We start from the raw sequence: 21,795 nt of genomic DNA, 5'->3' as shown, positions 1-21,795 counted from the left end.
TGATGCGCAATGACCACCAGGGAGCAGATGCTCCTATGGGTAGCTATGGTGTGCACTGACCACTAGGGAGCAGCCGCTCAATGCAGGAGCTGCCAAGCTGCGATGACTTGGCAGATGCGGTTCTCGGGTGACACACCCGGAACCGGAGAGGAAAGAGCCCGATTCCAGGTTGTGTCACCCAAGAACGGCCCTCTGGCAATCTGGGACCCTCAGGGGATGTCAGAGAGCTGGTTTCAGTCTGATCCCACAAGCCAGGCCAAGGGACCCACCTGCAGGAGGGACCCCACTCACACCACAGACGACCTTCGAGCTGCGGTTCCACCCCAGTTGCAGCTGGCTGGGGAGAGACGGTGGGAGGTTGGTTCCAGGGTGTTTCTGGCCCTTCTTGCCCAATCCCACCTGGCCTGCCACCTTCTAATTAATTTCCTTTCAATGTGCACGAATCCATGCACCGGGGCACTAGTAGTAACATAAAATAGAAACAGAACTCTATTATTTTCTTCCAAAGAAATATTCTTTTGCCCTTCTGGTTATCATTTCTTTTTATAAAATATATTTTTAGAGAAAGAGGAAGGGAGAGGGGGAGAGTGGGAGATACATTGATGTGAGAGTGAACCATTGGCTGTCTCCAGCACACCCCCTACCTGGAATCTAGCACACAACTGAGAGATGTGCCCTGACCAGGAATCCAACCAGCAACTTTTCAGTGATAGGAGGACCCCAAACCAACTAAATCACACCGGCCAGGGCTGAATAACATTTCTGACCTCTAACTCATAGGTACCTCTAGGGACATTCCAAGATGACTGACGAGAAACAGCACTAAATACACACTGGGGCTGAGGCTGGGCGAGGGACATGGAGGGGGGTGACGGGGGGGAGGGGGAGGACACAGGCACTCTTAATTGGGAATAAGGAGACTGAGAAATCCCACCAGGGCACACTTTTAACCCTATGTTGATGTGGTTCTGATACTTCCTGTCATTTCCCTAGGTGGTTAGAAAGCACTTCTGTTTTAAGAAAATAGGAAAGTCTACCACAGTTTTCCCATAGCTGTGAATTGAATGTTACCAGCCACACAATGGGCAGTTCCAAGAGCTAACCTAGACATGGCAAAACAAACAGATTAGATGTTGGGACTGGATTGTTAGGTTTTGGCTTCTAAACCAAATAGCTGTGTATTCTTGGGAGGATAAATTCAATTGTTGATTTCAATTTCCCTCATTTAAAAAATCAGGTGACCGAACTAGATTAGTGTTTTGAACTTTCTGACACACCATAAAAATATATTTACATCAATCACGCACACACAATAGATATAGCAAACAGGTTTGGTGAAATAATACCTAACTCAGTATGATAAATTCTGATACTTTCTATTCTATTCCATACTTTTAACAAATGTAGGTAGTAACCTAAGTTAATTTCATGGCCTACTAATGAGGCATGAATGTTTTAATGTTTGAAAAACATTAAATTAGATGTTATGTAGGTTTTCATCTAATGTTAACGTAGAAAATGTATCAGGTACATTTCTCAACTCTTATACTTTTAAAATTCTCTCTGTAATATTATATTAGTGTCTATGAAGTAAATGTTAATAGAATATAAAATTACAGTTTAAATCAGTAAGATTAATCAAGGAAATTTGTAACAAGAAAGTTCCACCCCAAATTTCTTATGAATAGTAGAATTTGGAAACACTGCATTACTGGACCTAATTTACAAATTAAATGAGTAAAGTTAAGTATCTCTCAGAATTCAAATATTTCATACTTTAAATAAGCAAACATTTAAAACCTAATCTTATGATCAGTTACTAAGCAAATCGTAAGAGTTTTTACCCTCAGACATTTTACTTATTAGTTTGTTGTTTCTACTTCCCAGGCACATCTGGACAAAGGCAGAAACAGTGATGAGGGAGGGAGTCAAAGCAATGACCAGAAGCCAATCTCTTCCTCCCACACACATACTTAGAGGCTGACATCACAGCCCATAGTCTGCACTGCAGATGGAAATGGAACTGGTGTCCGGTCAGGAAATACAGCCTTTATCAGAGAAAGACAGGAAAGACTTCAGCAGAGAAACTCACACCTGTTGTGCCGAGGAACTAGAAATCAAGAACCAAAAATGTCATTATTGCTCTGAAAGTAATTTCTGCTAAAGCCATAAAATAGAATGAGGGCCAATGACTGAGCGTCCATGAATGCTTTTCTGTGATAAGGTTTTATTAGGCTGAAAGTCTAAAAATATTAGGTGACAACTGAAAAGAAAAGTGTCCTAACACCTGCCTGTTTCCAGGTGGGAACTCACTTGGACTCTGGCTGCCTGGTGAGCTCCCCCACTGCCTGGTTGTCACCAGCCCAACCCCCACAGCAGCCTCCTTCTTGAGCTAGCCCAGTCCTTCCCTGAGCAAAACAGCAGGCACCCAGGGAGCGGCCAGGCTTAGCCAAAGGCTGGAAAGGGAACACTCCCTGGTCTGTGATGTCAGCCCTGCCTGGACCAGAGGCCAAAGCGGTCAGCACCCAGGGAGGCGGACGGTGAGCCGTCCCAGTTTGCCACCTCAGGGTCTTCTTCTTTTTCATCACTTGTCTTTTCTTGTGTCCTCTTTCTTCATCAGTTTCCCTTTCTGTCCAGCTTGCTCCCTTCCTTTTTCTCAACTTACTTTTATTTTACCTGTATCTCATCTTTCTGAAAAAAAATATGTAATTAGAATTTAACTTTAACACCCTCCCTGCCAGATTATTTTGTTTGCTCTGGGTTCTTATCGCACTAGATATTGACTGCCTTACAAGCTAGTGTGGTATTAGCAGAGCTGTTTTAGTCATCACAGAGATATGTCTTACTTTTCATATTATTACAAAAATTCCCATAACATTTCCAGGAGGCCCTGCCTCCATCATATGTTATCTAAGATACAGCTAGCTTATTCATGCAGCAAATTAAACTATGTTCATATAGTTGATTAAAGCTGGAAGACAACTCAAAGGTCATCAGATTTAATCCCTTAATTTTTCAGATGAGAAAACTGTGGACCAGAGAGTTCAAGTGATTTTATCCAAAACCTAATCTAAAATTCAGTGTGGTTCTGGCCAAATATATGAGGCAGAAGAAACTATAGAAGGATGGAAAATTGTGTGCACACTGGAATTTCTTGAAAAGTCAATTGGATGTTAAACAACTGAAAAAAGTCCAGTGAATAAATCAATCATATAACATAACCTGTTTTAATCGATGAGGATTCAATTTCCCATGAGCTTAGGCTGGAAAATGAACCATTCCCTAGAGAGGGTCCCGCAGAAGAGAAAGATTCCCTCACAGTCGGGATTCTAAAGAGCTCTAAAACCATGCTACCAAGACCTAGAACTTTGATTACTGCCCAGAACAGCAGTTTTGCCTGAAATAAATGGTAGTCTGGCCACTCTGAGGAGAAATAAATGAAAAATTGGGTAGGGATTCTGAGTGGGAGATTTTTAAAAAATTTTATTTATTTATTTTGTATTTATTTATTTATTCATTCATTCATTCATTCATTCATTCATTCATTCATTTACTAGAGGCCTGGTACATGAAATTCATGCACAGGTAAGGTCTCTAGGCCTGGCTGGTGATCAGGGCCAATCAGGGCTTTTGGGCTGCTGGCCAGGGCCTCCCTTCCCCGGCTGCTGGGGGGCCTCCCTTCATTCTGCGCCACCCCCTGGTGGTCAGTGCACGTCATAGCAAGCGATCAGTCTCCCGGTCCAATTCCCCCAGGGACAATTTGCATATTAGGCTTTTATATTATTTATGTATTTTTTTATTTATGGGAGTGGGAGCTTTAAAAGATGAGCACATGACGCTGTCAGAGGGAGCACATCCTGGCACAGGAAAAGCTCCCAGTGCTTTCCAAAGGGGCATCAGGGAGTCATACCATGTTTCTGGGGAATCCAAAAGCTAGGATATGCTTGGGAAGCTCAGCATCTGTCCACTATAGACTTACACTGGATAGTATTTTGGACCATTAAATTTCTTTCTAAATATGATGAAAAAGGAAAACCCAGACTCTCTAAACTGGTACACATCCCAGGTGGGAACATAAACATAATAAACATAATACTCCTAAACCCCACAGGTTTTGGGTTTGGGGTATCTCTGGTTTACATATTACATCAAGCATGTCAAACTCATGGCTAGTGGGCCGTGAGTTTGACATGCTTGTATTATATCAAAGACCCTCCTTGAAAAAGGTAATTGTTCCTACACTGCATTTACAAAGAGCAAAATAATGATGAAAATTAATTAATAAGAAAAATACAATAAAAGTTATAAAAGCTAAAAAGGTTCAATTTTATTAAGTCAAATTTAGAAATGTCTATTTTGTCAAGAAATCTTTTATTTCCTTCCATAAAATTCTGTGTAAGTAGCCTCTTATTTTATCTGCTGTTGTTCTTTTTTAGTTTCTTAAAATGCATATTTGATTTCTTTGGTAGAAGAAATTGAACTTTATTTTGGTAGAATTTTAAACTCATAGAAAAATTGCAATAAATAGCTCCTGAATTCCTTTTAGCCAGATTTACTGCATACTTGCATGTTTCCCCCATTGCTTTCCCTTCCCCCACCCTTTCTCCCTCTCTGACTTACTCACTCCTTTATTCTCTGAACCACTTAAGAGTAATCTGAAAACACTACATATCTTTAGCCCTGAAAACATAAGTGTATAGTTCCTAAGAACAAAAACATCCTCTTATAAAACCTCCTTCCAAATTTTGAAAATTAGAAAATTTTTATCATTGAAACACTACTCATTTAATCATTCCTCTATTTTTAATAGGAAAGATACTAAAGTCACTACATGTTGTTCTAAATATGGCTTTCATTGGGGGATGAAGTATTTTCATAGTACCACTTAATAATGGAGTAAAGGAATCCAAGTATACCAATGCTGTTTTGTTACCTGCTGATGCATTAGTTGATTCATATTCTATTAAAAAGCCTTCATATGCAAGGTCAGAGTCAGCCACAAACACAAGCATTAATGAGCTGTTACTGCTGATAAGAGAGGGTGGGACTGATTTTCCACAATATCTATTTGGAACAAAAACAAAAAAGAACACAGGTTTAAAATCTTTTAGTACACTTTAGATAGTGCACCAAAATTAGGACATGTAAAAATAATAATAATATCCCCTATTACCTTTAGGCACAAACCTTTACAAAATTGCAAATATCTCCCTATTCATGATTACTTCCCTAAAAGTTTTATGTGTGTACCTGGCTATATGACTTGTCGTATAAGTTTAATGAAATTAGAAATTACAAACTATGCTAGGTCACCATATAGCATATTATTAAACTTATTAACAGAAATGTAATGAACTTTTCACAACAAAAGGAAACCCCATGACATAAACGCATAAAGCACAGACTTGAGTCAGTTCTATCATTTACAGCCATTGTGACTTTGAGCAGGTCACTCAACCTCTATGCCTCAGTTTCTCCATCTCTAAACTGAGAATGATAATAGTAACTACTTCATAGGGTTGTTTTGAAAATTTCATGAGTCAATATACTGTATATAAAGGACCTAAAATAGTGCCTAGGATAACAAACCCTATATAGGTAAAATATATTCTCCTTTGACAGCTGGCCTATACAGAGGTAAGAGTTTGATTACTAAGCCATGTCAAATTTTGGCTGAATAAAAGCAGCTTTATTCAGAAAAACGATTCTAGTCATGCTAAAAGTAGAGTTGTGATCAAAAACATGCCAGGAGCAGTTTTCTAGAGAAACACTTGTAAGAAGGAGTGACTGTAGATATACCACAGTTTTTTAATCCACTCAACTGATGATGGGCACTTAGGCTGTTTCCAAATCTTAGCTATGGTAAATTGTGCTGTTAAAACTGTGGTACATCTACACAGTGGAATACTATGCTGCTGTAAAAAATAAGGAAATCTTAGCATTCACAACAGCATGGATAGACATGGAGAGCATTGTGCTAAGCAAAATAAGTCAGTCAGGGAAAGATAAATACCACTCGATCTCACTCATTTATGCAATATAATGAACAACATAAACTGATGAACAAAAATAGATCCAGAGACAAAGAAGCATTGAACAGACCATCAAACCTCAGAGGGAAGGCAGGGGAGGGTGAGGGGTGGAGTAAGAGATCAGCCAAAGGACTTGTATGGATGCATATAAGTATAACCAATGGACTCAGATACTAGGGGGGTGAAGGCATGTGCTGTGGAGAGCGAGTGGCCAGGGAGAGATCAATGGGGGAAAAAGGAGACTTATAAAGAATTTTAAAAAAGGAGTGACTATGAAATAGAAATCTTAAATCAATGCACACTTGGTGAGATTAACCAAATGCAAAGGGAAAAAATAGAAACCAAATATATGGAAACTAGACTGATTAATTTCTGAAGGAGAAAAAGAAAAAATGGTGTGTAATACTATTTCAATGTTAAAATAGATTTGATATCTTGATAAAAATAAAATTGGATGAATTTATTAATATTTTATTTTTTGAATTCATTAATATTTTAAATGACTCTGTATATGCCCATATCTGCCAAACTGGGCAAGAACATTATGGCAGTTTATGCCACTCCGCAAAAAATATGTTTTTCAGTGATTATGAGTCAAGTACCATTAAAACTAAAAAGTTTTTAAAATGAAAGATTAAGACAAATAAGAGCAAAAAATGAAAAGGGAGATTAAAAGCAGGTGAGAAATAAGTTTAAGAAAATAATGGGTAAAGGAAGAACATCTAAAAAGTAGATGAAAAAATGAAATGCAAGAAATTTAAAAAACATTAGGAAATTTCCATTTTTCAACAAAGAGAAGCTGGATATAACCTTGAACCTAAAAATACTAAAATACATAAAACAATGGCTTTCAAGACACTGAATATCAAGCAGCAAAGGTAAACAAGTGACTTGAAAAGCAAAACTGGACATGATCAAACTGTTCCCACATAACTTCAGTGCACCCCAAAACAAACCTCAAGAATACTTATAGGAATACAATAATGTCCAGTGCCCAAAAACACAAAGTTAAAAATGTCTGGCATCCTATCAAATATTACCAGACATGAGAGGAAAGTATAAACCATAATGAGAAGAAAGACTGACCCACCAAAACATAGCAAGAAATGCCACCAATGACTGAATTCACAAAGACATTAAAATAGTTATAAGTGAATCTCACAGATTTAGGAAGCTAGAGGAAAACATTAACGTGCAAAGTAGAAACATGGAAGATAAAAAAGATGGCCCAAAGCAAACTTCTAGAAATGAAAACTATAATGTTTGAGATGAAAACTACACATGGTAAGGTTAATAGCAGAACAGGCATTGCAGAAAATCAGATTAGGGCACTTGAATACATAACAATACAAATTTTTCAAAATGAAACACACAGAGAGCAAAGACTCAAAATCAAATGAACGGAGTATCAGTGAGTCCTGGGACAATATCAAAATGACCTAAGATACAAGTAATCAGAGTCGAGTCCTCAAAGTTATTTCAAGAACTAATGGCCAAAAATTTTTCAAATTTGATAAAATTATAAGCTCTCAGATCCAAGAAGTCAACCAATACATTATGCTGATCAGGAAAGCCAGTTTAAAAAAATAGTATGTACAGTATGACTCCACTTCCAGAATACGCAAACCAATTTACAGTGAGAGAAAGCAGGGCAGTGGTTTCCTAGGGATGGGGGCAGAGTGAGAAATTAGCATGGGCAGAAAGAAGGATTTGGGGATAATGGACGTGTGCATTATTTTGATTTTAGTGATGCCTTCATGGGTATGCACATATGTCAAAACTTAAATATATAAAGTGCCAAGGCTACAGAGTAGTAATGCAGGAGTGGCCATTGAGAAGCATGTTAATCTCACCTGGTTTTTATAACACAACATGGTGGACTTTAACATCCTTCAATGACACAAGAAAATTTTTTGTGTGAAAAAAAACTAAACCAAAATAATCTCACCTCCCAAGAGATGTCCCAGAACCAGTGTCATAAACTTCCAGATAGTCACTTGTGCAATTGTAATGAAACTCCAGATGAAATCTCCTGAATATCAAATTTATCAGGAAGCCAGGTTGGACTGATATATACCAGGTACAGTTGATACCATGAGGGTAGATATTTGGATGACCAGGACTTTGAATAATTCCTGTTGGCTCTGTGAGAGTTTTTCCACATGCTATTGAAGTAAAAATAATAATTGTTAGAACGAGTAACCAACAAGCTACCTGAAAATCAAGATAAAATAATCTGATCATAACTTCTTAAAAGTTCAAAAAGAAAAAGTTTCCTTATATGCTACTTCAGATAACTTGGTTTTAATTTTATTAATAGACATCAATTAACTCTTGCTATGTGCTGATTACAAAATATATATTTTTTCTTTAGAGTGTACATTAAAAATTTACAGTGTAGATAAGTATACATCTACAGTATGAAAAGATTTTTTGTAATAGTTCATTGCCATTGTTTACTTATTTTGACATAAGCCTGAGAAACAAAGCAGAAGAGAGTGTCAATCACTTACCCAAATCTTTAGTACTGAACTTAGCCATGAAACCATGATTTTCAGTAGAAGAACTTTTCACAAATATTACATAAAGAAAATTGTACACAGATGTTATAAGCGAAGGTATGTCTGTGCCACAATATCTTTTATTTTCAGTAGAACCCAAAATAGAACTGCTACCAATCTAAGGTTAAAAAGATATATTCAAATTTATTATTAAATAATTATTATGAAAAACTGCTTTAAGAATAATTACTTCTGAAATGTTTTTATTAATATAGTAACATTCAATTTTAGAATATTTTTGTCATCCCAAAAGAAACTCCATGCCTGTTAGCTGTCATTCCCCATTCTCCTCAAACCCCAGCTCCAGGCAGCCACTAATTTACTTTCTATCTCCATAGTCTAGTCTGTGTTTCAAATAAATGGAATCATATAATATGTGGCTTTTGTGACTAGCTTCTTTCACTTAGCATAATGTTTTCAAAGTTATGTGTCATTATATCATTCCTTTTTAATGCCATATAATATTCCATGTGTGGATAAAGCACATTACATTAATTCATTCATTAGTTGATGAACACATAGATTGTTATTGATGAACACATACTTTGCTATTATAACTAATAATTGTAGTCACTCATGGACACAGCATTGTGTAGACACATTTTATTTTCTTTGGGTATATACCTAAGAGTGGAATTGCTGGATCAAATGATAACTCTAGATTTAACTTTTTGAGGAACTGCCAACTCTTTTCCAAAGCAGCTATGCCATTTTAAATGCTTACCAGCAGTGTACAAGTGTAAAAGGGTTTCCATTTCTCCAAATCCTTGTCAACACTTGTTATTATCTGACCTCTTGTTTACAGCCATCCTAGTCTATATGAAACACTACCTCATTGTGGTTTGACTTGTATTTCCCTGATGATTAGTGATGTTGAGCATCTTTTCATGTACTTATTGGCCATTTGTATATCTTCTTTGAAGAAATATATATTAATATTTTTGCATGTTTTAAAATTTAAGTTATTTTTAATTTTGATGAAGTCTAGTTTTCCTAGTTTTTCTTTTGTTGTCTTTTTGTGTCCTATATAAAAAGGCTTTGTCTAACCCAAGGTCACAAATACTTACTCCTATGTTTTCTTCTAGAAGTAAAGGGTTTTAGCTCCCATATTTAGTTCTATGATTCATTTTGAGAATGGTATAGGAAGGGGTCCAGTTTCATAATTTTGCATGAAGCTATTCCACACTATTTGCTGAAAAACTATTTTTTTTCTCATTGAAATTGTTTGGCACTGTTTTTAAAAATCAATTAGCCAGAAAGGTATAGGTTTATTTCTAGATGTTCACATTTTGTTCCGTTGTTTAATATTTTTATCCTTACTCAAATAACACACTTGATTACCACACCTTTGTTCTAAATTTTAAAATCAATAAGTGTGAGTCCTCCAACTTTGTTCTTTCTCAAGAATGCTTTGGTTATTCTGATTCCTTTGCATTTCCATGTGAATTTTACAATTAGCTTGTAAATTTTTGCAAAAGTGCCAGCTGGGATTTTGATAGGGATTGAATTAAATCTTTAGATAAATTTGGGAGATATTGCCATCTTAAAAACTTTATGTCTTATAATCCATGACCATGAGCTGTCTTTCCATTTATTTAGGACTTTAACATCCTTCAACAATGGTTTGTAGTTTTTAGAGTGCATGTATTACACATCTTTTTCAATATGTACTCATCAATACTTATTCTTTTTATGCTATTATAAATAGAATTGTTTCCTTGATTTTATTTTCATTGCTAATGTATAGAAAAAGAAATGACTTTCACATTTTGATCTTGTATCCTGCAACTTGCTGAATTTATTAGTTCTAATAGTTCATGTGTGTGCATGATTTTTCTATATACAAGATCACATTATCTGTGAATAGATAGTTTAAATCCTTCCTTTACATTTGAGCGCATTTTATTTCCTTTCCTTGTTTAATTGCCCTACCTAGAATTTCCAGTACAATGTTGAAGTGAGAATAGACATCTTTATGTTTTTATTGACCATAGGGGCAAAGCATTTAGTGTTTCATCATTAAATGTGGTGTTAGTTGTGAGGTGTGTGTGTTTTTTACAGATGCCCTTTACCGGATTAAGGAAGTATCCTTCTATTCTTAATTAGTTGAGTGTTTTTATCATGAAAGGGTATTGGACTTTGCCAAGTGCCTTTTCGGCATCTATTGAGGTAATCATGTAGCTTTTTCCTTTATTTCCTTTTACATTAAGTGATTTGGGGATGCATCCCAAGCTTGCATTCCTGAGAAAAGTCCCACTTGGCTATTATATATAATCATTTTTATATCTTGAGGCAGTCAGTTAGATAGTATTTTGTTGAGGATTTTTACACCTATATTCATAAGAAATATTGGTCTGTGCAAACTAGTTTTGTTTCATGTAACTGATTTGAAGATAATATAACATAATATTTTAATAATATCCAACCAAATATAAATACTCAAAGGTGTTTTACTCTTACCTCAATATAATCTGTATCACAGTGGACAGAGCTTCCAATTTCAAAGCCAGTGAAGTTGAGAAGAACTACTTGGCTTTGGGGTTGGTGGATAGCCCACCTGCAGATCCGTTCTCCTGGATACACGTTGGGATAAAAGGGTGAGCGAATGACCCCTTCCCCAGTTAATTCACCTCCACAAGCTGTAAGTATGGAAATGAGAGTAGTATTTGTGCAGAGAGAAATGATCTTTGCCCTCAATTTTATTGTAAATTCTAATTATGTGCAAGGATATAATTGAATGTGACATTACTATTAGGTTTTTTTCCCCTTGCTGCTTAAGGACATAAAAAGACAAAATTATTTCAGGAAACTAAAATGTTACAATCAGGGAAATTATACATTTAAAAATTGAGGCATAGGTTTTCTTACCCACTTGATAAACAGCGCTGAAACCAGCTTTTTCAACAGAAGCATCGATTATAAACCTGATCCAGATACTATTAGTAATGGATTTAATGTGAGAGAGGGTTTCATTGCCACAAACTTTTCCAAGTAAGGTATCATCATCTCGAACCTAAACAGAAAAATAAAATAGATCTATAATTCTAATCGACAAAATTATCTTGGTAGGGTAGTATTCTTTGGATATGAGAAGATGGCAGATTCAAAATGAGTTATAATCTCATTTGGATTACATTTTTATATTACACTTGAAAGTAGTAGGTGGGTCATTATTAGCACAATCAAATAACACTAACAAAATCTTAAGCCAAAAGGATTCAAAAGCATAAGATCCATAAGCAAAAAAAAAAAAAAAAAAGTTCCTCTAATAATTGCCACAATGTCAAAGAGAAAATGAAAGTACAATTTTGGACTATTTAGAAAACAACAAAATGTGATAAGATAGCATGTTTAGCCACATCTGTAATTAGAGGAATTCATAGACTAAACTGCTTTTGTTATTGAAAAAATAACAACAGAAAAGTACTTTTAAAAAGAGAGAGATTCTAAGGAGTTAACTTAAAAATTAGAAAATATTAAAATGAGAAATAAGAAAGGAAAAATAAAATAGAAATCTAATAAATAAAATACAAAAAAGGAATTCATGAATATATTCATGAACTGTTTATCAAGGAAAGTTAAGGTGTGGGAATATTAAAGACATATATTTGGCAATAAAGATAAAAGAAAGTAAAGAAAAGGAAATTAAAAAAATAAGTACAAATACACAAAATTAAAAATGAAAAGACGAGCCCCTGCCGGGTGACTCAGTTGGAGCGTCATCCGGTACCCAAAGAAGGTTGCAGGTTCAATCCCTAGTCTGGGCCTGTATAGGGGGGAGGGGGGGGGCAACTGATCAATGTTTCTCCCTCACATCATTGTTTTCCTCTCTTCTTCTCCCTTCCTGTCACTCTAAAAACAATAACATATTCTTAGGTGAGGATTTAAAAAAAAATGACAAAGATGATATAAATGCACAGATACTGAGGAATTTGTTTAATATGATAATTCCATGTATTACTCTATGTTAATATTGTTGAATTTTTGAAATGTTTATTTCCAGAAAAAAATATAAATTGCTAAAATTATATCAAGAAAGAAAAATAAGATTTGAATAAACAAAGCACAGATAAAATTGAAAACATTATCACAGAAGATGCTCTGCTTGGTAAGTTATTTTAAACTTTTAAGGAACAGATAATTCCCATATATAATTTATTCTAAGACACCCTCAAACATATATCAATTCCCAACTAACTTTTCTCAGAACTATCTTATCAAAGCCCAACATTAATACAAAGGAAAACTATGGATTGATCTCACCTATTAACATCAATACAAAAATTCTAATAAACACCATCCTAGAAAAATGAATTCACTCCATCATTAAGCTTATATACCAAATTAAATATAAGAATAAATGTTATGCAGGAATTATCTGAAATGAGAAATTATAAATTAAGCCTATCAATAGGTTCAATAAGATAAATCATGTATTTCCATAGATGTCAGAAAGTTTGTTCACATTTCTATTTATTAGAAACAAAACTCTTAGAAAGTTAGGAGTAAAATAAAAAGTTTTTAATATAATAAAGATCAATTGGTTTAATCAATAGTCAAAATCCTTTAGTGTAATGGCCATGAGTACCATCTATGGAGTCCTATAGACCTGGGTTCAAATCTGTCACAAATCTCCTCACTTAAAAGCTCGAAAAACTTACTAAGTCTAAGCTTAGCTCAAGGAGCTGCTGAAGCAAGTAGATAAAACAATAGTGTGAATTCCATAGCAAAATGCCTACTAATAGAAAATGTGGACTGCTGTTATACTTGACACTAGAGCTTCCTCACCAAAATCAGAAATTCTTCCATGGATATACATGCTGCTCCTTACATAGAATTCTTTTGGATGACCTAGCCATCTAAATATTAGCTCATCCTCTCCACGAGCATTATCAAGGCATCAATATGTGCCAGGGCCTGTTCCTGGGGACAGCACTACGAGAGAGACACTGTTCACAATGAACTTACAACAAGCAAGCCCATTAAAAAAACAAACAAACAAACAAAAAAAAACAGGAACATCATGTCTGAAAAGTGAAGGGTACTATATTATTACTTCACAATGGTTCTCAGTAGGTCTCACAGGTGGACATCTGTGAAGGCATTTTTTTGTTTTTGTTTCAATTTTATTAACACAATGGTGGAGAGGCGCTATTGGCATTTAATGGCTGGGGACCATAGATACTAACTACCCTGAAATGTGAGAGACCGTCACACACAATAAGAATTCTCCTGTGCCCTGCGGCATTCATGTAAGTGACAGTTCGCTACTAAGTGTAAAATTGAGCTCTATCTGACATACTAAACACAACATATTTTTGCCCAGTTAAAATCACACTGAATTTTCCAGGATGACAAGTAGAGTGCAAATCGAAAGAAGTTCTTTCTTTTTTCTCCTGGAAATCTGCCAAGAGTCAGTCACCATTTCAGAACATTGGCCACTAACCTCCTGAGCCACGCCAGCACTCACAGCAACTCAGGCAGCTAGCAACTTAACTGCTTTCGCTTTGCCTTCAAGTGCATCTTGACCAGGCTTTTTTAAGTTTATTTCTCCTAAATATTATACTTTGAACCAAAATGTCTCATATAAATGTGTATATTGATGCTCTATCATCCATGGATTCCATTTCAGAATAGTGAAAAGGTGATATGAAAAGGTCTTAAAGTGTAGAGAATCCTGGATTTAACCAAACACTCTGAACTCATACAGGGGATTAGGGAATACTCAGCAGAAATGGGATTTAAAGGATTACCCAGGCTGAGGGGAGCAGGCAGTAGAGGGAAGATTTCGAAAGTATGATACTCAAAGCTGGAGGGGATATGGTAACACAGCTACTCTCATCTGTAACTGTGAAAGTATAAACTTCTGGAAAATAATTTGACAGTATGTCCCAAGAGTCTTCAAAACAGTCCTAGTTTGGGACCCTGCAACTCCACTCTAACACACTGCCATAAGGAAATCATCCGAGATACAGGCAAAGACACACAAAGATCCACATCAGAGAATATTCTATGATAACAAAAACTGAAAGTATTCCAAACGTCTCATAATAGGAGAACGATTAAGTAAATTATGGCACAGCCATATGACAGTCTCACAAAGACATTTAAAAAGCACACACCTCTCCAAGGATTCACACCAAACCAGTTCCTTTCTATGAGCTGTAATACACATTTTTTTTGCATACTGTCATTAAGTTATGCTAAATACCTCCCTAATCAAATAGCAATTCTCTGAAAGAAGAAAAAATTCTGTATCCCCTTTAGTACCTAAACACGGAACTTTGTAAACAGGCATTTAACAAATGCTTATTGATTCATTCACTTTAAGACAGGGCAAGACAGTTCATTACTAAGTATAAAACTGAACTCTATCTGACATCTAAACACAAAACATTTTTGCCCAGTTATCATACACACTGAATTAGAAATCTATTAGAGATGCAGACATAGGGCAGTTCTTAGAAACCGGAAAGCACGAACACAGGGTAAGATATCTTCCTGCTTTCTAACTCTCCAGGGTTCCATTTGCTTTTGCTAAGATTGTAGTCTCTCTTCTCTATTTTGCCCATTAGAAGATGACAGAAGGAAGAAAAACAGCCACATAGCATCAGACCGGCTAAAGCGGGCCTTTCCCCTGGGCCCCACTAATGAAATTCAAGGGCATCAGGAAGGAGAAAGGCAGCTGCAGTCCAAATGTTTGCAGAGGAACTTATCGTGCTCGAGGGCCCTAAATCTAGAGGCACCATTGATTTTAGCTGTGTTTCTCTCTGTGTGAAAATGAAACCTCATTAATTCTGAAAGCCTGTATTCTCCCTGGATCCCAGACAGAGCAATATCTCAACCACAACCTCTTTGAAAATGACATTCAAATAAAATCCATTAAACGTTCTAAAGTGACCCCAAATGCTTTTGTAGCACATCTTGCATTCAGTATTCTAGGACTTATGAGTTTGCAACGCCCCATTCCCCACAAAGCCCTTTCTGCTTTGTGCTTGTGCACTGGAATAGACTGTATTATTTCCCTGCGCTCACTGCCATGTGACTTGCAATGCTTCCCCATGGAGAATAAAGACATACCCTTCCCACTGGCTGTGGGCTTGGCCATAGGGCTAACAGAATGTGAGCAGAAGTGGTGTATGATTTCTGAGTAGAAGCTTTGGGAGTCATTATATTCTTCAACAGTCTCTTACTTGCCTGCTCACAAGACCAAGAGACTGGGTCCCAGAGGCTGCTGGGACAGGGAACAGATCAAAAGAGCGGCTATTGACCCCACACCAACATGTTAACATGAGCAAAGAATAAATAAATGAACATTGTTGTAAGCCACAGGAATTTTTTGTTTGTTACTGTTTTTGATTTGTTTTATTGTTACTGACTATTGGTTATTATAGCACCATCTGGAGAAAGATGATTCCTGTTTGAGCATGGTTTGTATTAACGAAGAGTTTTTCTTAAGAAGTTAGGTGAAGCCGTGCGATAGTCACTTGCAGTGTCACACCAAATCCAGTCTTTATGCTGCATCGCATATGCAAAGAAATGACAAGGACCAATTCAATGTTCTAGTGCTCTGAGGACCAGACCCAGATTTCTCATTGATTGTTTTATTCACCCAGGAAACACGGATTGTTGCAGGCCCAGAGACCCAATAACAACATGTGACCCACAATATTTAGCCTATGGTAGGAGCTAAAATTAACTGGGTCAATAAGCACAGTTTCTCTGAAATGTTAAAAGTGAAATCCAGTGCCCTGCCAGTAGCTTTAACATCTGCAGTGGATCAGGTCCCACAGCCACATCTTAATGCATGTGTTCATTTGTTTTTATCTGCTACGTCTCCAGATTTGTTTTTATATAACAATTTTAAAAATCTAATTTAGCATTAAATTTTAATTCACAACAAGACAAATATGCTGGTATTGGGCTTGACCCAACCAAGAGCTGAAAATAGAATCCTACCACGCAGCAGTGTTTGACATGTGGCTTCTTGCGGTGTGAGCTTCAGGTTGAAATGCCCGTTATCTATATATATAAAAGTGTAATATGCAAATCGACTGGACATAGGAACAACCAGTCGGCTATGATGTGCACTGACCACCAGGGAGCAGATGCTCAATTCAGGATCTGCTCCCAGCCCACAGGCCCTGATTGCCCAATGGGGAATGGGGAACCGGGGGTGGGTGGCAGTGGACGCAGGTGGCACTGGGGCCCTGATTGCCCTACTGGTTGCCCCATACTTAGAGGGTGACCAGCAATGGGGGGTGGGGCCAGCGAGCAGGCAGGATCAGCCAACCTCTCATTTCCTCCCCCAGGCCGGCAGGCTCCAATTGCCCAACGGGGAACTGGGAACTGGGTGTGGGTGGTACCTGATGCGAGCAGTGGTGGGGTGCCATCACCCCGCCAATTGCACCAGACACAGGGCGACTGGCGGCAAGGGTAGGGGTGGCTTCCAGAAGCTGGGAAAGATGGCCCTGATTGATGGCCAGGCCTAGGGACCCTACCCATTCACGAATTTCATGCACCAGGCTTCTAGTCTATATATATAAAAGGCTAATATGCAAAGTATTCCCTCGGGACTTCAACCGGGAGACTGGGAGTTCGATTACTTGCTATGATGTGTGTTGACCACCAGGGGGTGCCATGGAATATGGCAGGTGACCAGCAGCGGTGGTGGGGCATTGAGGGAGCGAGGGAAGGAGGAGGCGGGGAGGTAGGGAGGCAGGGAACCTGATAGGCCCTAATCGCCAGCCAGGCCTAGGGACCCTACCTGTGCACGAATTTCATGCACTGGGCCTCTAGTATAAAATAAAGATGATCCTGGAGAGCAGCTGTGGGTTAGTCTGGGTGCACAGGAAAGGGGATGTGGTCCCACTTGAAATGAGAGAACTGATGGTGAGGGATAAGAGATGAGAGAAGCTACACAGGGACCAAAGAACATTTTCTTAGGTTATTATCTTTTGTTATTCATTATTATGTTTCATGATTTCATAGTTAAAATTTTAAAGCTTTTTATGCCTCATGAAACAGTGCCCCTTTTAATGTCTGTCAATAAACTATCTTTTATCTGTTGTTTTAAAAATCCTCTTTACTATAATCAGGAATACTTGTCTAGTTTTACTTAGAAGTACGTTCTTAGATGATTGCAAACTCAATATGGAACCTTCTCCTCCCTGTCATTGTCGTTGTCGTCGTCGTCATCATCATCATCATCATCATCATCATCATCTGTTAACATTTAGTAGCCAGTCACTGGTGTGCAAGGCATTGAACCAAGCACATTCTTATTATTTTTCTTTTCATTTTGCAAAGCTACATTCTTCATCTCCAGCTACAAAGCTGTACTAGATCTAGCTGCTAAATCCTACATTTCCTTTCTCTACATGTCAAGGAGGAAAGAGAGCAGAGGTTATACAGGTTTTTCCTAGAACACTGAATTAGTCTAACACACATGAGCAAACAAAATTGCCAATGCCTCTCTGAGTTTACATAAAATGATTGTTGTGCTCAACAAAAAGTGATTTGTTTCATTTGCTCAGCACTTTAATTTGTGGCTAGACCAATAATTAAGCAAAAGAAATACCAGGCCAGGAAAACAAAAACTGCCTTTTTGTTTCAAATATTCTTCTGACAATTATTACACACACTTAAACCATAATTAAGGTTTTCTGAAGGAGAGTAAGCAGAACTAATGAGAAAAAAAATCTAAACTTTATAACAAGAGTTTTCAATGCTTTAACTTAACTCTCTGCCACTGACCAGCTGGCTCACCGAGGCAAATCCTTTTACTTCTCTGGGTCAAGTCCCTCACATAGAATATTGTCTGGAGAATCTCTGAAATCTGTATCCCATTAGTGAATCCTACCATTCCTACTATTTGCAGTCACCTTAGTTACCAGAGCTCAATTTAATAGCTTGTAATTTAGCATTTTTATGAGTTTCTAGTTTCAACTTTCATTTTTGTCCTTTGCTGTTCCATCACCAATTTCCTGTTTTGCCATCCAAAGGTCTATTTTTGGCAAATTCTTCCAAACTCTCTAAAGCAGCTGTGCTCAGACTCTAGCCTGCATCAGAATTACCTAGAAGGTCTGTTAAAAGGCAGATGGCTGGCCTACCCCTGAGGTTCTGACTCAGGCCACCTGAATTAGGGTATCGAATTGCTTCTCACCCAGGTGATCTGGATACCGCCGACTCAACTGTTAGGGGCAGAAATAGAATATTCGAAATTAACTATAATTATAAAAAAATACTAGAGGCCCAAGGCACAAAATTTGTGCAAGGGTAGGCCCTTGCAGCCCCAGCCACCTCAGTTGCGGCCCTGCCCCCTGCCCACTGGTCGTTCTGGAAGGTCATTCCAGCAGGTTGTTCTGGCAGGTTGTTCTGCAGTCCAGTCTAATTAGCATATTAGCTTTTTATTATATAGGATTAATCGTGCTCTATAAACATGACTGTTCCTTTCTGATTAGAGAAAGCACCCTTTCACCTCGCTGAGAGTTGTATGCATGGAGACATGGGAACTAACATCGGAAAGCAGTCTGTCCTCCTCCATGGAACTGCCTGTCCTTATGGAAAGATTTACAACCTCGTGGCACCTAGTCCTGGAAGCTCCTGCTCTTTACAACCCCCAGCCCCTATTACCTGTAATCTGGTCCCGGGCACCCGCTCTCTGTGACTCCCCTGCCACCCAGCCCGCATGACCTGTAACCTGTAATGATTACCCCATGCCCACTTTCTCATATCTGCAGTTCCTACTTCCCCACATAATCTTGTCCTTCTACCCAGTATAAGCTGTTGGTTTATGGTGGGGGCAGAGCAGATTTTTGCGGATGACTTGCTGCTCTCCCATACTGCCGGCGTTATTGGAATAAACTTCATATATGATTCAACCGTGTCTCTGCTTAACTGGCTGAAGTAGTGACAGGCAGCCCAGACCCCTTGATTGTCTGGTTACACAACAACCATTTGAAGACCACAGCTCTACAGAACAGAAAAACATTGAAAAACATCATCTAAGGCCATAGTAGTAAAAGTTACCTCAATGTAACTCGGAGAGCAGCCATTCTGGCCTTCCAGCTCCACGTGGGTGAAGTTGACCTGTATTTGCTCTCCCAGGGGCTGCTGTATGATATAGACGCAATGTTTGTTCTGAGTGAAAGGCCCACTCAGGTCAAGGGAGAGAACACCCTCTGGGTCTGTGTAGTTCCCTCCACAAGGTGGGTCCGCTGAAGAGAAGGGGGAAGGAAAAGGTCATGTGGATTGGCATTCTTCTGGCTCCCAGGCATTAGATACAATTTTCAAAAACTTACACATACACATGCAGTCACATATCAACTTTATTCGCCCTGTACAGGTTTATCTATAATAATAAAAGCATAATATGCTAATCAGACCGGACATCCTTCTGGATGACCTTCCGGACGAAGCTGGGGCTGCGAGGGAAGCACGGGTCCCGGTGCCAGAGGGAAGCCGGTGCCAGCAGCCGGGGGAAGGAAGGCCTACTCTTGCACGAATTTCGTGCATCGGGCTCTAGTGCCTCTGATTGTGAGATTTCCAACTGACGTGTGTTTGTGGAACAGCCATGCAATGCCTAAGGAAATACAGATGTGTGATCTAAATTCCGATCTAACATCCTCTTCTACAAATTGCTTTTTAAATACATTTATAATCTGCTCCATTCCGAAAAGATCTGAGGCAGTTTATAAAATACATGTAACAACATAAATATGTAACTAGAAAAATGAATCAGATTAAAGGAATAATGAATAGAGAATAGCAAGATGTGGTCAGGGGCAGGTTGATAGGCATAGAAAGCAGGTATGGACCACAGAAATTACAGAAGGGCAGCTGCACATCCTGCCTGAAGCCAAAGTAAATGGAGAAAGTGGGCCAGTAAAAAGATGTTCATTGTTAGTTTCCTGATATTGAGACCTAAACATTGTGCTTTGATGTGAATTCTCATCAAGGCACAATGACGTATGTTAAGAACAAAATCCTTGCTCAGCCAGTGTGGCTGAATGGTTGAGAATCTACCCATAAACCAGGAAGTCATGGTTCGATTCTCGGTCAGGGCACATGCCTGGATTGTGAGCTCATCATTGATGTTTCTATCCCTCTATCCCTTTCCTCCCTCTCTCTCTGAAATAAATAATAATTTAAAAAGAAAAAAATCCTCTACAGTTCTAAAATAAAAATCATAGAGCATTTAATCGTTATTGTTTTTTTGTTGGCTTGTTGCTTTGTGATAAGGTATCAATGCAAATTAAAGACATACTAGCTATAAACCTGACATAATTCAAGATAGACTGAATTTCATGAACATCTATCAACAAAACTGAGTAATAGCCAGGGAACTCAAGTGTAAATTATTTAATTTTAGGTGCCTCACACATAGTTACCATGATATGGATCCCATAATTTAGGAATAGAGGGGTATTGTAGCACTAATAATAGAACATTGGGAAGATAAAGAAAAATCTGGAACTATGACAGAAATGTTTATAAACACATATTATTAGTCTAAGAAAGTAAGTCATCTGCAGTCTCACACTAAAAAAAAACAGCTATAAGCATAACATGTCCTTCAGACTCATATTAAGCTCCCAATTATCCAGTTACTTACAAGGTGATGTTAAGTAGGTGATGTAGAAGCCTTGGTCATTAATCTGGTCGTCCGAATGAAAGTGAACTCTGGCAAAGGGACCTGTGGTCTGGAGTGGAGGGACAGACAGGGTGGTGCAGAATTTCCCAAGAACAGGATCCTGACTCAAAGGGCCATCTCGGATCTAAATCAACAACAAAACTAATCATTAAGCTCTAATATTAGAGGTCAGATTCTAACAAACCAAATCATGTAGGACATTAATTTCAGAAAATCTGTCATTTAAAAGTAATGGCTCTGGGAGGTGTTTTTGTTTGTTTTAACCTTTTGCATTTTATTTTTTTTTAATTTATATTTATTGTTGAAAGTATTACAGCTTTCCCCTTTCTTTCCCCATTGACTCCACCACTGCCCTCCCCTCAGGCCTTCCCCACATTATTGTCTGTGTCCATGGGTAATGCATATATGCATACAAATTCTTTGGTTAATCTCTCCCCGATACCCCTGCCTTCCCTCTGAGATTCGTCAGTCTGTTCCAAGCTTTTCTCTGGATTTATTTTATTCATCAAATTATTTTGCTCATTAGATTTCCCATCTGTGTGACAGC

General features: G+C 37.9%; 1 pseudogene; it reads right to left on the bottom strand.

Annotated features, from left to right (window-relative positions):
- Positions 1–21,795, bottom strand: part of LOC102769218 — a 54,929-nt pseudogene that overhangs the window by 2,273 nt on the left and 30,861 nt on the right.

This window comes from Myotis davidii, unplaced genomic scaffold (assembly GCF_000327345.1).
Source record: "Myotis davidii unplaced genomic scaffold, ASM32734v1 scaffold980, whole genome shotgun sequence".
Taxonomy (NCBI): Eukaryota; Metazoa; Chordata; class Mammalia; order Chiroptera; family Vespertilionidae; genus Myotis; species Myotis davidii.
This window is presented reverse-complemented; position numbering and strand designations above follow the sequence as displayed.